Source organism: Puma concolor, chromosome F2 (assembly GCF_028749965.1).
Source record: "Puma concolor isolate L17-30 chromosome F2, mPumCon1.1.hap2, whole genome shotgun sequence".
NCBI classification, from domain to species: domain Eukaryota; kingdom Metazoa; phylum Chordata; class Mammalia; order Carnivora; family Felidae; genus Puma; species Puma concolor.
Genome location: NC_141684.1, coordinates 82,575,578 through 82,591,399, shown reverse-complemented (window position 1 = coordinate 82,591,399; position 15,822 = coordinate 82,575,578). Strand labels below are relative to the sequence as shown.

General features: G+C 49.2%; 1 long non-coding RNA gene across 1 annotated transcript; it reads left to right on the top strand.

Moving 5' to 3' along the window:
* Positions 1 to 11,626: 11,626 nt before the first annotated feature.
* Positions 11,627 to 13,685, top strand: LOC147572148 (uncharacterized). Its single transcript, XR_015246700.1, has 3 exons — positions 11,627 to 11,743; positions 12,595 to 12,711; positions 13,481 to 13,685. It is a non-coding gene; the product is annotated as an uncharacterized LOC147572148 (long non-coding RNA).
* The last annotated feature ends 2,137 nt before the right edge of the window (positions 13,686 to 15,822 follow it).

Here is a 15,822-nt window from a genome sequence, read left to right as displayed (position 1 = left end):
CGCCTTCATTAGCGTAAGTTAATGTTTCCGGGAATGTCTTGCGCCGGCTTATGGTTTGACTGTGCGTTACGGGGACCCGTCCACTCTTCCCTGGGCAACTTCGACACTGTATGCCCTAGGAGTCAAAGCCGTCCCTCACCTCCAAGTGCTCCCCTTGCCGTGACCCCCGTCCAGGACTGCTGTGTCACAGTCCTTCCCCCACTCCTAACTGGGCCCCCCGTTAGGTCAAGCTCCCAAATCTCAGCCATGATCCGGCCCTCCCCTCTTGGAAGCACCGGAGGCTTTGCGGGTTGGTGTCCTCCCCTCCCACCGGAGCAGCAGACGCAGCTTTGTCTCCACAGCCTGTCTTGGGACCAGGCTGTCCTGGCCTGTCCTGGGTACCAGGTTTTGACACGCTTTCCACATGTTAGACACTTCAGAGAAGTTAGAAGTGCCGAATCTGAAAAATGTGTGCCCTCCGTGCTTTACATCTTAAATTATTGCCACAATCCTGAGTGGAGGTTTATATACTTAAAGACGTTTCACCTTCTTGGAAATCCATTTAAATGAATGCAATAGATACATTCAAACTCCTGTGCACACCTATTTGGTTTTTCTGACAGAAAACTAATTTCTGTCCATTTGGTGATAAATCCCAGGAGAGCAGGTTGGGGGCCGGGGCTGCCCTCAGGGGCCGGGGTAGAGCCAGGGGCTACTGGGACCGGGCACCTGCTCAGAGCCAGCTTGTGCCAGCAGCTCCCTGGGCATCACACTGTCTCCACTCCTCACAACCTCCCTGCTGGGGGTGGGGGGGTGTCCTTTTTATTTCCCAGAAGAGGAAACTGGCTGTCAGGCCCAAGGACTCAGCTGAACAAGAGTCCCAACCCACGTTTGGCTGAGGAGAAGGGAGCCTTCCTTTCGGCCTCTCCGCAGCCTTTACCGACTGCCTCCTGCGGTTTACCGGGTGTCCTGGGTGCCGAGCACCCAACCGTGGGGCCTCGCTCGGGCCCTCAAAGGGCTTGCAGGTCTCCGTGGACAATGACGAAGCTCTGTGTGAAGTTCAAGGGTAGTTTTGCAAGTTACTTCGGGAGCATTTAGCTCCTGGGGCAGGACCCTGCTGTTCCCTGTGAGGTTGCCCAGCAGAGAACCCAGTCTTTGTCTTCCTTGCTTCTCTCAGAGAAACACTACGTCCTCATGTTGCCTCATCACGGCATGTGTGGCAGTGTGACTTCCCAGAGAGAAAACACGGGTTGGGCTGCTCTGGGATAGTTAGTACACCCACTTTAAACGACTTGATTCCCTGAAACGGATTCAACCCCTGATCAGGGCTGTCTTTCTCAAAACTAAGAAAGCCTTTGCGTTGTCCCTCTTCCCTCTTCTCTCCCTCCCGGCCTCCGTCTGCCCACCCCTGCCCCCTCTTTGTCTCCTTGTCCCTTTCTTTCTCGGTGTTTTCCAGAATAATGTACCATCAGGTAGCTATTAGGAAATCTGCTTGAGGACATTTGAGTTTTAGGAAAGCAGACCCTTCTCAATTGTCATGAATGTAATTTGGGTTACATAACTTTCAGTTGGTCCTTGGCCAAAGATCACTTTTGTTGGGAATAAGTTATTGCTGCTAAGTACTACATTCCAAATCCTTTTGGATATTTAAGAATCTTTATCAGAAGCAAGTGGTACACCAGTAACTTTCGGTCTTTTCCAAATAAAATAACTTTGTTCAATTGTAGCGAGAATTCATTTCAGTGTTATGACAAATTTCAATTCTATTATTTACAATTCACTTATTTATCTTTTAGAGGGAACGATGCCCTGGAAAGAGGTTTAAGTAAATCAGATGTGGAAAACTTTTTGGCATTTCAGAACAATGGCGGCCTGCTCGGGGCTTGGCTGAGGCTGGTGCCCCGGATCTGTGATGGACGTTGGGAATTTGGAGATGACCGTAACACCAGGAAGGTCATCACTGGCCTCCGGAGGAAGCAACTATGGGGCCGTTTGACTACATCACTGTGACTGTGACATTGAAAACAATGCATCCCCACAACTAAAACAAATCTCTACCTTTGGAAACATTCGCAAGTTATAGAAACCCCATGATGTTGAATGAAAATAAAAATTCTTTAAAAATACAAAGGGAAATCTTTTTCTTCCACGTAATATCTTACATGATATCATCTAAACATTTTGAGTTGGGTTATTCCCCTTTGCGATGGAATTAATTTTCATTTTTGAAATTCGTGGCTTATCTCCAGATCCCAGCTCAGGTTATTATTACCCCCTGCTGACTCGGGCCATTCTCTTGCAATTCTATAGAATAAGAATCTTCATTTCAGATTTCGGGAGTTCTGGTTTTATTGCTGTAAAGATACAGCACGGTAAAACAAAATGGTACTCAACAGATTCTTTTATCCAAGACTCATAATACGTTCTGAGTCCTTTTTGCCTAATTTCATTAAATGGCTACAGCTCTAACAGTGCTGGGCAAAGAATTTGAATCAGAGACAGCAAAAAGCCCAGGTCAGCTCAGCTGTGTCTGGGTGTTGCTCCTTCAGCGTAGGGTCGAGGGCCTTGGGCACCAGGAACCTGTCTGCTTTGCCCGCACGGTAAAGACGCAAGCCCCGCCCCCATACCTCCTCCCCCTCCCCGCCCCCACCAGCAGATGAGATTTGGTGTCCAGCCAAATCCTTGGATAAGAGACTCTTTTACCAATAGAGGTCTTACACTAACCTTTTAGTGTAACCTTTTAGAAACTTTAAACTGAGTCATGTGGATATCATACACCAGACATATCGCTGAGAGCGAAGTTTGGTTTATCAGCAAACGCATGATGTCACAGCCATTTCCTTGGCCGCAGCTTTAAACACACAACAGTTGCTTCAAAAGCAGCATAACTGAATAACGTGAAAAAGCGTAGCTCAAAATTGCTGAATTAGAAGTATGAACACACTGGTTACCAATTTATGGTGCCTATTCAAATACGTTTGGATTGCTCTGGGATTCTTTATAGTTACTGTCAGAAAGGATTTGAGGGACACCCGGGTGGCTCAGTTGGTTGAGCATCTGGCTGTTGACTTTGGCTCAGGTCATGATCTCACGGTTCATGGGTTCAAGCCCGGCATCGGGCTGTGTGCTGGGTGTGCAGAACCTGCTTGGGATTCTCTCTCTCTCCTTCTCTCTCTGCCCCTCTCCCGCTCGTGTGCTCAAAATAAATAAATACAATTAAAAAAAAATTAATGTTTTTATTTCATTTTTGAGAGAGAAGCAGAGTGCAAGTGGGGGAGAGGCAGAGAGAGAGGGAGACACAGAATCCGAAGCAGGCTCCAGGCTCTGAGCTGTCAGCACAGAGCCTGACACGGGGCTCAAACCCACAAACGGTGAGATCGTGACCTGAGCTGAAGTCAGACGCTTAACCGACGGAGCCACCCAGGCGCCCCATAAATACACTTTTGAAAAAGAAAGAAGGAAAGGATTTTACTGAAGTCCTTGTCTCAACTTACCAGCCTTCTTGGGGACAAGTTGAAAATGACGTGTGGGTCACGAAGCTTGCCTCAGATCGCAATTCCATTTTCATTGCCCCCGGTAAGGCTTAGAAACACGATTCAAATTTACCTGTGCTGCCCTGGAAGGATACTTGGAGGTGAAAGCCGAAAACCACTCCACCAGGCAAGAAAACATCCGAAATTCTAATTTGAGTAAGAGTAAGTTACAAAGAGGCGAGGCCACAGGGGCGGGCGGGCTGCCGGGCATCCCCCCCAGTCGAGTTTGTCTGGGTGTTCCTGCAACCCGGCTGCTTTGGGAAGTATCACTTTGACGAGCTTTGCCAGTTTCTTAGGCGCAGCTCGAGGCCTCTAATTGCTTTCTGTCCTTACCTAGGGAATGCAGACTGGTGCTAATTGGAGGACCTAATGGGATTAGGACGGAATTTGGAGAGAAATGGTCTAATCTTCTGCTGACTGTCTCCCCGAGTTAAAGGAAAAAAGCACATAAGACAAACCTGGTTTTACTGATGCCTCCTGCTTTCTCCCTCTGGCTGCAGTTGCTTTGCAAGCATTTTGGGCGGGGTTTGGTACGGGCTTGATGCAGCCCCGTAGAGAGATGCGGCCAGCGCTGGGTGCGGCAGGCGATGACTTCTGTCTGAGAGAACATTGCATAAATGGGGATGGGCTTTGGCAAAGCCCGGGGAAGGACAGCTTGGAGGGGTTAAGTCTTAGGAAAAAAGTCACGGGAAGGATGTACTTATCATCCACACTTTGAAATCTCTGACTTTGCATCCTTGAAGTCTAAACTTGGCACTAACAAATACTCCATTGTGAGGGGATTTGGGTTAAGTCACCATGGACAGCTTACTTGGCTTTCGGGATTTGGAAATGGCATTTCTTACCTCCTCCACACTAGCCTTTTCAGTTGCTTGCCAAGTATAAGGGGGGGAAAAACACCCTTAATTCTGGTTGGAAGTGTTTTAAGCGTTACATAAAGGGTAGCTTGGCTGGTGAACTACAAGAGCAGTGTAGCTAACTTCTAAATAAGTTTCGTTTCAGGAAGTATTTAAGCATGCTCTGTAGGATAGCAGTGTAGTAAACACCCATGATTTAGAGCCACTCCGTACGCTCAGACCTCGGCATACCTACTTTACGGCCTCATTATTCTGCCTAAGAACACCACCAGTATATAAAAATAACAAACACATTGCGTTTGCTGAAATATTTTGGTCTACGTTTGAAAAGGTGCAATAAATTGCAATTTGAAAAATAAAGTTGTCTGAAGAAAACGTGTCTCTCCCTCTGTTTTAGGCTTTGCATTTCGGCCTTCGAATGAAATTCGACATCGAGGTGGCACATGCGAAAGCCAATCCTCCCACGTGATTTGATATACGAATTGTTTTCACTTACCAGTGAAATTATAAATACAAACTGTTTTCGTTTATCAGTGAAATTAAGAAATGCCTGCCACGGAGAATGTTTTAACTTTCTAAATGTTATCAGTAGCTCTTTTTTTTTTTTTTTAATTTTTATTTTCTGCCACGTATTTGTAATAGTGTAGACAGGGAGAGCCAAAACAAACCCCACTCTCCACTAACCATCTAGAGAAGAGTGTTGAGTATCTAAGCTATAAAAGCAGCTTTCAGTTTAACCTGGCATTTGCAATTTGTAGGAACAAATTGTGTGTCCCTGTTCTGGTGAATTCAGCGCATGCCACAATGGTGTGTCTCGGGGCTTTGTGGTTGGGAACAACATTTCTTGCCCAGTCGTAGAGTACAAGTGGAAGAAAGTTCTTCTGTATAACAAAGGTGGTCATGGTAGAGAATTCTGCCTTGGCTGCCTCAAGCCACAGGGTAATCTTACCAGGTACTCAAATGAACGGGAGTGACGGCGGGCAGAATTCGCTTCAGCTGCTGGCATTCATTTTTGTTGGGTAGAACTTGTTCCCTAGCGCATGGGTGATTATGTGCCAGGATTCATTAGTTATGACAAATACCGTTCCTTCTGATATTTCTCAATACGGTGGGATCTGCAATATTTATGCAGAGGACACCTGTCGCTAGCAATGCTATCTCTCCAGGAAACGTCCAGCGTCTTCCACAGATGCTCCTCTAGGGGTAAACATCCTCTAAAGGGGAGCTGACTTCACTGAGTGACTTTATGGGGCTGGAATGCAGGCCGATTCTTGAGCTCTTGGCTCCTCAGCTCCTGGCTCCCCCTCCCCCTGCCCACCCCCCTTCCCCCTTGGCTCCATTCATTCCCCCAGTCATGAGTTGATTCCCTCGAATTCGTTTTGTTGTTCTTTAGTTTAAGGCAGGTCTTGTTTTCTTAAGAATTCCTTATATGATGTTTGGAGCTTTGCAGATAAAAACCTCCGAGGGCTTGCCGTGTAGAGAAAACCCGGCGAAGGTAATTAAAGACGAGGAAACTGGTGTTCTTTCTACATGAAGGCTAAGTTGGCCAAGTCCGGCCTTTTCGGTGGGCGCTTTAGAGTCCCTGTATCTCTGTATCTATCTCGCTGAGAGGCAACAAAACTAGTGCGACCATATATTTCAAATTACAGTGCTGTGCTGGCTTTCCTGTAGGTCAGTAAGTCAGGACCTGGGATGGGACGGACGGACAGGAGGACGGGGCCGGCGCCTGGGCACTAACATCTCTGTCAGCTCAGATAAATTGCACAGCCCTGGTCCCAGATCCCCAGTCTTCAAAGCCAGCGTGTCAGGTTACATTTTATAAGGAGAAACTCAGATTCAAAGGACTCAGAGAGATAATCTAGTCTTAGCTCAGAGACACTTAAGAATGTACTTTTGATATTTATGTGCTTTATTTTCACAGGCGTCTCCTTTGCCAGTCCTTTTGTAGGTCAGGGCTTCAAACCTGTGAGCGTCATCCTTCCGCCACGGAGCCAGCCTGGTTTATAGCTGGAAACGCGCCTGCTCCTTCCTCTTCCTCTCGAGACAGTTCTGCCCCGTCAGGGCCAACTGGCGATCCCACGTCCAGCTGGCGTGGTCGCGTGTGCCTCTGTCTCTCTGTGAGGGGCTCTTCTGTGTGGAGCCCTGTTGGTGGGGCCTCTGTGAAGCTCGCCGGACAGTGTAACTTGTAATTTATTCCCTCGCGTATAAATCTGTTGCAAGCTTTCTCAATCACTGCAGAACTTGCTGGTACAATTCCATGTTTAACTAGAGGCATCTGGTGCCTCTGCTGTTTACTAAAACCCTTCATTTCACTTCATAAAACAGTTGGCCCAGTGTGGCTCTCCTTCCTCAGGCCACCTCCCAGCCCGCTCCGTTGTGAGCTAAAGATTATTTTGTGGTAGAAAGGTCTTCCACAGGAGACCCCTTTGTGCATTTTCACCGATTCAGAGAGTCAGTTCAAACTCTAGCCGATTGCCTTCTATTTGAGTCGCTTGGGTATCTTAATGGGCTTTGAGCACATTGGTCAATCCTCCTTCAGAGAATCATGAGGCATTTCCCAGAACACTTGCTCCAGAAGAATTACACCACTGACTCCTGGCTACTGTCTGCTAACAGCCAGAACATGGTCAGGAGGTCTGTGTGGGAACCCTCGGTGCGCAGGGGCGGCTCAGAGGCGGGAGCCTGAGGAGTGGGGCAGGGACCCAGACTGGGGAGTCGGGAGTGCATTAGGTTCCCCCCACCGGGCCCGGACCACAATGCTCTAGGCAGCCATGTTGGCAGTATGTGGGCTGGACCCACCGACAAGCGACTGAGTCCTTGCTGTCGTTCTTTTCCACGTGGGTCGTGGTCCAGCTCTGGCTTCTGGCTGGGGGTGTCCGTGGTGGTACACGTCTCTTTCTCCGTGCCTCTGCGTCTCTGATTTTCACAGCCCCCCCCACCCCCACCCCCTCCCGCTGCTTTCCACATCCAACTCACCACCCTCATTAGGGAAATAACTTGTTTTCTTTTGCATTCCACTGCCTCCCTCCATGTTCATTTGAACGTTTTGGAAATCTGTCGGAGGTGACTATGGCAGATGGAGTTGAGGGCTGCAAGAGGAAGAAAAAGTTAAGGGAGTAAATAAGTGTCAAGGAATTCATTGTCTGCTCTCCACCTGTTGTTATTCTGGTCCCAATCAACCTGCTCGCCAGGCTGGAGCCAGCGGCCATCTGGAAACACTGCTCTGTTTATAAACTTGGCATGAAGCAGCACTCCCGGGCCCTGACCTCCCACACGAATCTGGAAACAATTAGAGCAAGATGATAGGCAGGCAGGGAACGCTCCAGGGAGGGAGGAAGGGCGGGAGGAGGAGGAGAGGAGCCTGCAGGGGAGGGGGCAGATGAGGGGTGAGGGGCAGGAGCCCAGGGAGGCAGGCCGGGGTGTTGGGGGGGGGACAGGGGTACTGGGGTGTCAGAAGCCAGAGCCCCGGTGGGAGGCCTGAGCGAGGGAAGGGAGCTTAGGGGTAGAGGGAGCCAGGTGTGGGGCAGGGAGGGGGCCAGAAGGGGTCATCCTGCAGCGGTGGGGGATCAGGCTGTAGGATGGGGGGGAGCCAGAGGTGGGGTGAGGGAACCAGACACCTGAGGTGGGGAGCTGAGGATGGAGAGAAGCGTGGGTGGGGGGGTCCAGGGCGGGCTGAATCTGGGTGGGAGCTGGGGGTCTGGTGGGAGCCCAGAGCGGCCTGGACCCAGTGGGGTCCTGGTGGGAGCCGGGGACGGGAGGGGGAAGCGTGGAGTGGGGAGAAGCCTGGGGATCAGTTTTGGGGAGGCCGGGGTAGCCAGCCCGCTGGGTTGTGACGACCGGGAGAGGGGCTCCAGCTGTTTGCTTAAGATGTTGGGATTGCTGTGGCACACGGAGTGCCCTGTGCCCCGCGGCCTCAGCCTCACAGGGTGGCCTCCTGTTTCCTGGGACTTCTCAAGAAACAAAACAGGCTAGCGAGGCAAAGAAAATACCGCCGTCTGCCCTTCTCTGTGAACAGAGGGCAAGTATATCGTGGACACGGGGAAGAAAGTCCCTCCTGGTCCCTGTAGAAAAACACTGTGCGGTCTCCAGTCTTTGTTTTGGTTTTGGGAACGCATTCTTGAAAAGCGCTGTTTCACCAAAGGAAGTTTAAGCAACGTTCCAGTTTGCTACAGGAAAGCTACAGAGGGACGCCTCTTCAGGAAGGACGAGACTCGCGGATCCACACACGCTGGCCTCTACGTAGACCGACATCGTCCTTTCCTGTGGCGGGAGTTGATTCAGGTTTCCAGAGTCCGGTATTAGCAAGATGAATGAGCCTCTTCCTTTTTTTTCTCTCTTTCCCCTGCAGTTTTGAAACGTGATTCCTAACTCTGAGTGGATGCTCTTTTCACGCTCAGCTGGGTTCCTAACTCCTGAAATATTAATCTGTGGGAGTTGCCGGCAGACCCATAGCGGGCGCCCATTACCAAGCTCCTGGCTGCGCAAAGGACACTTGATAAGGGGACTTTACTCTGTGCCTGTCTTCCTGGTTCTGGGGGCTCTGGCAGAGCAGCCCTTGCACCCAGAGAAGTGGCCCCTCTCCTGGCCTTTTGTCCTGCCTCTGCAGTGCGGAATCCCCTGGTCTCAGCCTGGAACATTGGCCCCAAGTGCATTTGCTTAGACCTCTGAAAACGAATTCATGAACGTGGTGTCGTCAGCCAACCCAATCCCAGCGCCCTCTCCAGTTGTGAGTTCATTGACTGCCCCCCCCACCCCAAACAAGGCCTTGTTCTCAACGTTGACTTCCTCTGCATTTTCTTTTTTGCCTAAACACGGTTTCACACTCCTCGCTTCTGCTACACTGCTTAGCACACCAGCAAACTGGTTACAAAACCCAGCAAGAGAATGTTTAGGACTGTGGAATATGCACCACGTGGGGATGTGAAAACATAAGCAAGATTTACAAGGCCCGCAGCACCGTCCTGAGAGCGGGCTGGGCTGGGCTGGGCCCTTTGTGTGGCTCTTGCGACTTGGTGGCTGCACCTCAGAGCAGGGCTCCGGAGGGTCCTCGGAGACCTTCAATCTGGTAAGCCAATTTCAGAGCCCGAGTCTGGTTGCAAGTGGATTCATTTGAACTATAATATAAAATATTGTGTTTATTTAACCCCTGTAAGCTGATCTCCTTTGTCGTCGTGAACTGGCTGGGCAGCTAAGAACCCACATTCCTTCCATAGTTAATAAAAACTTCATATTTTTCTCTGTATTCATAAATTTAATTACGCTTAGACCCTTTTAATCTATATCGGTTTTTCAAAATTTACCTAGATTAAGAAAACTCGAGCCCCTCCCCCTTCCACACGCAACATAATCATAATCTTTGGATTAAAAGGCACAACTTGAGAATTCATTTTGCCAGTTTCGTCAACAAATCATCTTGTTTCTTTTTTGATTTTCTGACCTGGAGACGGTAGAGATGTAAATTGACTTGGCCATGATTCCTCCCAAGATTTATACTTTAAATGCCTGCATTGTTTAGCCTTATTAAAACAAAACAAAACCACCAAGAGAAGAGAAAAAAAGCTGTTTCTAACTTACTTCACCCATGACTCTTTGTAAATTCTTTGAAGCATTCAGCTTGTATTTGGGATTGGTACATCTTCTCTGAAAGTCAAGAAGGTGAGAGACCTCAGGGATGCCCCTACCCAGAGGAATCTTGGGACACGAGATCAGTAGTGCTTCCTTGGCCCCTCCCAGGTGCTTTCTGAAAATCAGTGACATTTCTGTAAAGGGTTTTGTGCCTGTTGAGAGACATAAATGCAGTTTATCAGCATCTAGGTACTCTGTGTCCCCAGGCACCCACGTACAGATGAAAGCTTATCGTCTGGCTCCTGGCAGAAATCCTTCCCAGTGCGACCTCCTTCGCGCGAATCTTCTCTAAACAACATCTGTTCAAATGGTGCTTCAGAACCGTCTTCTCACGTGTAATGAAGGACACCAAGACTCCCTGTTAATTGAAATGTTTGTCTTCATTTCCAAAGCTTGGCGTTCTCCCCCCTTCCCTACCTGTTTCTTTGGAGAGTTTTTAGAATTCCGTCTGGGCAGACCCATCTGCCAAGCGTCCCCTCCTCTGTTCATATCTTTTGGCCACCATTTGGCTTTGCCCTGATTTGATTTGTAAGAGAGAAATCTCTGTTTCCACCAAAAGAAAGAAAAGAAATAAAAGCTAAAACAAAATGAAACCTTTATGTATTGCAGAAAATTATTTTTCCCCCTATTTAATTGTTCGTTGAAATTCTTACAAGAACACCATACTCAAACGTTTGGTCCGAGGAAGGCTTTAAACATAAGAGGCCCCTCGCAGCTTTCTCATCTGGAAGTCAGCTAGCGTTCAGCTCTTTGGAACACGGGAGAGGAACAATTGTTCGTTTTCCTTTTCTGCCTCTAAGGAGCGGAGCTGCAGGGAGAACCACTCTGAAGTGTTCTCCCTTTCCAGTAAGGCTCAGGGGCGTACTGTGGATTACAACTCTAAAATTTGTGACCAGGTTTCCATCTCAAAACCGGACAACATTCTTTCCCCAGTCTTCTTTGTCTGGAGATACCAGAGGGGAGAAGGGCCGGTGACATTTCAAACCTCACGTGTGTTCTCTGTGTCGACTCGGCTGGCTGTTTACCTGTAAGATCACTGGACGGAGAAGGATGGCCTTTCAGGCCAATGTGCCGTAGGCCACGTGTTCCCTCCTTAGCCGCCATGTGAAGGCAGTGACCATGTCTTTGACCTGATGGAATGGGTGTTTCCTGGGTCATCTGGCCATGCGCTTAAAACTTCCAAGTGATAATGATAAAAACATGCAGAAGTGTTTGCGTGAGGACGGGTAGGGCTTCACCGCCGTTGAGTTTCAGGACGCACTGCCAGCACGTGACATGGGGCTGTTGGTGACTCTACGAAATGCTCGGCGAACGTGGAGTGCCCTACCAGAGCTATGAACAAGATGCTGACGGAATGATTTGTATCTCTTTGTCTGCCCTTGTGGGCAATACATTTCATGGCCGCCTTATTTGCCACCATATAACCTGTTCCTGCTACACTGCCTGATGAATAAGAGGCATTCTTTGACTATGTGCTCAGTGAATGAATCAATGAACGGTAAGGGGCATTTTCTGCTTTGACAAATTGGGGAATATTTTACAGCAAAATTAACAGGGAGAGCCCAAGACCGTCCTGGAGGGTTCGTGCATTCAAATAATATTCTTTTTGTCTCCTATCTCTCCCCACCGAGAAGGATTTGCCGCTTAAACACACTTGCTGTTTTTACAATTGCAGTACTAGAAGCGCGTTGGTACATCTCCTGGTGTGGAACAGACGTACGGATTCTGTAAAGGGAACAAATCTTCCAGGTGTGTTGTATCGTACTGACTTTTGTGTCCCAGAGGCTTTACGGGCAGAGGAGACACTGGCTTTGGATCCTACGGCAAAACCCCAGACACCTACTGACCAGCAGACAATTTTTCATTTTTGAATTTCTAAGTCCAATTTCTATTTGGCAACTTAATATGCTTGAAAGCAAATTTTTGCAGAAAGCCTGACAGAGGTGGGACGGGGGAGTGGAGAGGGAGAGGGAGGAGTGGGGAGGGAAAGGGGAGAGGGACAGGGAGAGGTGTCACCTGATTTCTAAATTTCTCAGCACATCAAGTATGAACCCTGGGAGCTTAGAGCCCTGCCCACAGCATACAGAAGGGCATGGTGCGGTGGCACCTCCAGGGAAAAAGAGGGATTTCATCAGGCAGGGAGCAAGCCCGTAGCCCCACCCCTTAGTAGCACTGAAGGCTCCTGGGAAGAAGGAAGAGAGGTTGCAGGCTCACATGTGATGGGTAGTTGGTTGCTTCAGAGACACGCAGATTAGCGCCAGAGAACCTCAAGAACTGAGGGCTAGAAGCACCCCTCCCCTCCCAGAATAGGAGGGTTGCAGCTACTAGGAAAAGCCCACAGCCACGGCCACCTGAGCCTCTACGGCCATGCGGGCTGCTGCCCACCCCACTGTGCCTGGCTGACAGCTTGAGGAAGAGAGAAGGAGTGGGCAAAATCAGAAAGACTGAGCCTGCGCCCGGTGAGCCCGATTCGTCCAAAGGGGGATACTTTAAACGGCCCCGAGGGAGATTTAAAATGCTGCAGGTGGGGCTTGCCAGGAAGGTCTGATCGTCACGGTTACCTTGTTCATTCATCTCCTTACCCACCGTTCTGTCCTTAGCACCCGTGTCACTGCAGACGAGTGAGTGGGGCCCCCGAGACGCCCTGCAGGGGCAGAACAAGTGCTCGGGCACCAAGCACAGCTCCTGGCACACAGGAACTCCTCAAGTATAACCAGGTAGGAGTAACCACCTCTAGTACTCATGTAGAAATTCTCAGCACATCTTCTTTGACATGAGAATGGCCTGGACTAGTCCCGAAGTTCTTTTAATCTGGTTATCTACTGATGATTATGCAGAAATACTGGCTCCAGGGAGGCTTCCTTGTTGGATATATGCATGCATACATATTTGTTCTCTCTTCTTCCTATCTCTCCTTCATCAGGCCAGTAACAGTTTGGATTATTTATGTTTCAACTCCAAAATTAAGTAGGGTGGTCACCATGGTGCTTCTGTTTTCACTTTTTATTTTCAACTTTCTGCTTCTAAACTGCAAAGTTTTACAGTGTGCCGCACCTTCTACTGCTCTCATTTCGTTCTTCTTTTCTCTTCCCAGTTCTGCTCTTCTCTTTTCCCTTCCTCTCCCAACTCCCCACAAAGCCATGCAGTGATCGGCTTCAGTCCTGAGCCCAGGGCTTCTACTTAGAGTCCACAGCTCATGTCACGTGCAATGGTCTTGCCCTAGTCGCTGGGGGAGACGGATCATGAAAAATGGCTCCAATTCTCCATCCCTCCCTAGAAAGGTATCTATACCGTATATGGTGTGATATGATAGTTCTCCTGCTGAGAGGTTCATCTGTGTCCCCACTCGTTAAGTCTGGGCCGTGTAGTGATTTCCCTTGGTCAATAGAAAAGGGTTTGGAATGTGCCAGTTCCAAGTCTAACTCTCAAGGGGTCTTGTGTGCATCCTCTCTCTATCTTAGAATCCTGCCACTTGTTTGTGAAAAGTCCAGGCTGATGGTCAGAGAACGAGAGGCTGTGAGGAGCCCGACTGAGCCATTCTTGCCAGTGGAGTCTCAGCCGACCTGCGCTGATAACGGGATCATGGGCGAGCCCAAATTAAATCCACGAGCCCTTCCCATGTCGACAGAGCTTCCTGGCCAGTCCACAGACCCATGAGAGACAATAAACAGTTGCTTTCTTAAACCACGAAGTCTTGGGGTGGTTTGTTAGGCAGCAATAGCTAACTGATAGTCAATAGCCATCTTCTGCTGCTACCTCCGAAGGATCGTTTTCTAGTCCTTATAGCAGAGACTTATACAGGTTACCCCAAATCTGTGTCCTTTTTCATCATAAGCGTACAGCTGTGCTATATGTTCTCACCTCCACGTGTCCATGTGACTGAGCTCTGGCGAACGGAATACGTGCAGAAGCGATGTGGGGCACTTCCAAGTCTGGAAGTTCCTGGAATCCATTTCCCCCATCTGGCTGAATGGAGAGACACTGAGGAGGGCAGATCCAGAGTATGGAAGACGCGGGGCTTCGTGCGTGACCGTGTGGAAGACCGCTACTCACCGGGATCATCTCCCGGTGCGAGTTTTGTGCGAGTGAGACGTTAACCTCAGTCGTGCCAAGTTACTGAGGCCCGGGGTTCATTTGCAGCAGCTGGGGTTGTTCGCTGTCGCCACTGCTCTGCTCCTCTTACCTGGCCTCTCTGTGGCCCTGGGCCATGCTGACCGCCCTCTCTTATGGCATTTTTTTCCCCTGGTTTCCTCGATCTCCTACATTATAATTTTCCCACACATATATCAATGATTCTCCATTACTTTCAAGAAGATAAGGTCCGGAATTCTTAGCATGCCTTTGTCTCTGCTAATGCTTTTGTTTACCTCTCCGCCCTTCTGTCTCACCACCATTGCCTTCTAACTCTGTGCGTTTATATAAACACGTCATGCTCTCGTGTGCTCTGAGGTCTGATATTTGTTCTCTCTCCTGGAAATAGTCTTCCCACTTTTTGCCCTACTAACTTTTGCTACCATTTTGGATCTGGTCTATCATTTGTTCCAAGAATCCTGGGGCCCCAAGGCTGGGCGAACAGCCACTGTGGACTGTGAGGGGGTTCTGTGTCTACCCCAATCCTAGGACTTACTGTTGTACCAGAGCTTTGCCTCTCCTCACCAGCGGACTCTATGCGCTGAGCTATTTTAGCCCACCGTGCTCACTATTGCATACGTACCCTAAATGCGCAAACCCACACATGCCATTTAGTCATGCTAATAACCATTGAGTGAGTGCATCAATTAATGAGTTGGGCAAGACTAGGGAAAAAGAGGGCGTGAAATCTAGAAATTAGACTCAGAGTTCAATAATTGGTAATTATGAGAAAGTCAGCTAGAAAAATAATGCTGTTTACTCTATCTTGGAGATCATCTGTACCTGGCCCCTCCGATGATTACTAGGCTATTTACAATTATAGGTACAGAACAGCCTTTTTTTTTCAGAGTGTTTCCTTTTACTATCATTAGTGATGAGAATTGGATTTATTTCACATATTGCAATGCAGAATTTGGTGCTTTTATGTGAACATTAAGTGCTCTGTAACACCTCAAACATAGTTCTCTATTAGAATTGGCAGATGAGGGGTTATATAAACTTGTGGCCAGCTGAGACGTTCCCAAAACATTGCTAGTGGAGTAGAGGGAACAAAGGGCATAACATGGGTGTGTGAACTCCTTCTTTGGGATGGCTCGGGCGCGCGTTTGCATATGTTCCTTATTATGGCACTGCCCTTTAACCACAAGGACAACTCAGACACTGGAAGGTTATGTGTGCTGCCCAAGGTCCCACAGCAACTTGGGTGTGATACTGTCTCCCTGTGCTCCAGACGTGGAAATGAATCAGAAAGAGCCTCTGGCAACGCGTCACGATCAACCTGGTGAAGCTGACGACACACACCTGTGAGGTTGCACGTGAGGGAGGATTCGAGGGGACTCCTTTGGTGCGTGTCCGTGGACGAACTCCAGGGAGCAGTGGGGTGTTCTGAATTTGCTTTGGTCGCCATGCTGTCGTGTGAACCTGTCCTGTGTATGGTCCGCCAGCCTTGACTTCCGACCCCGTGAGGAGTGTGTGAAGGATCAGGGAAGAGGTCCAGGGGGCCCTGCTATCGTCTTGCCATGGCTGATGATAATGAGCGCGGCTAAGATCGACCAAGTGCCTGATATGGTCCCAACTCCTCCCCTGAACGGCCTCATCCGCGTCCCCACTGGTACCACCAGTGAGGCGCAATGGTTCCTCTCAGCTCCGGGCAAGGACACCGAGGCAGGGAGGGCTCCCGACTGTCTCCCTGTTCC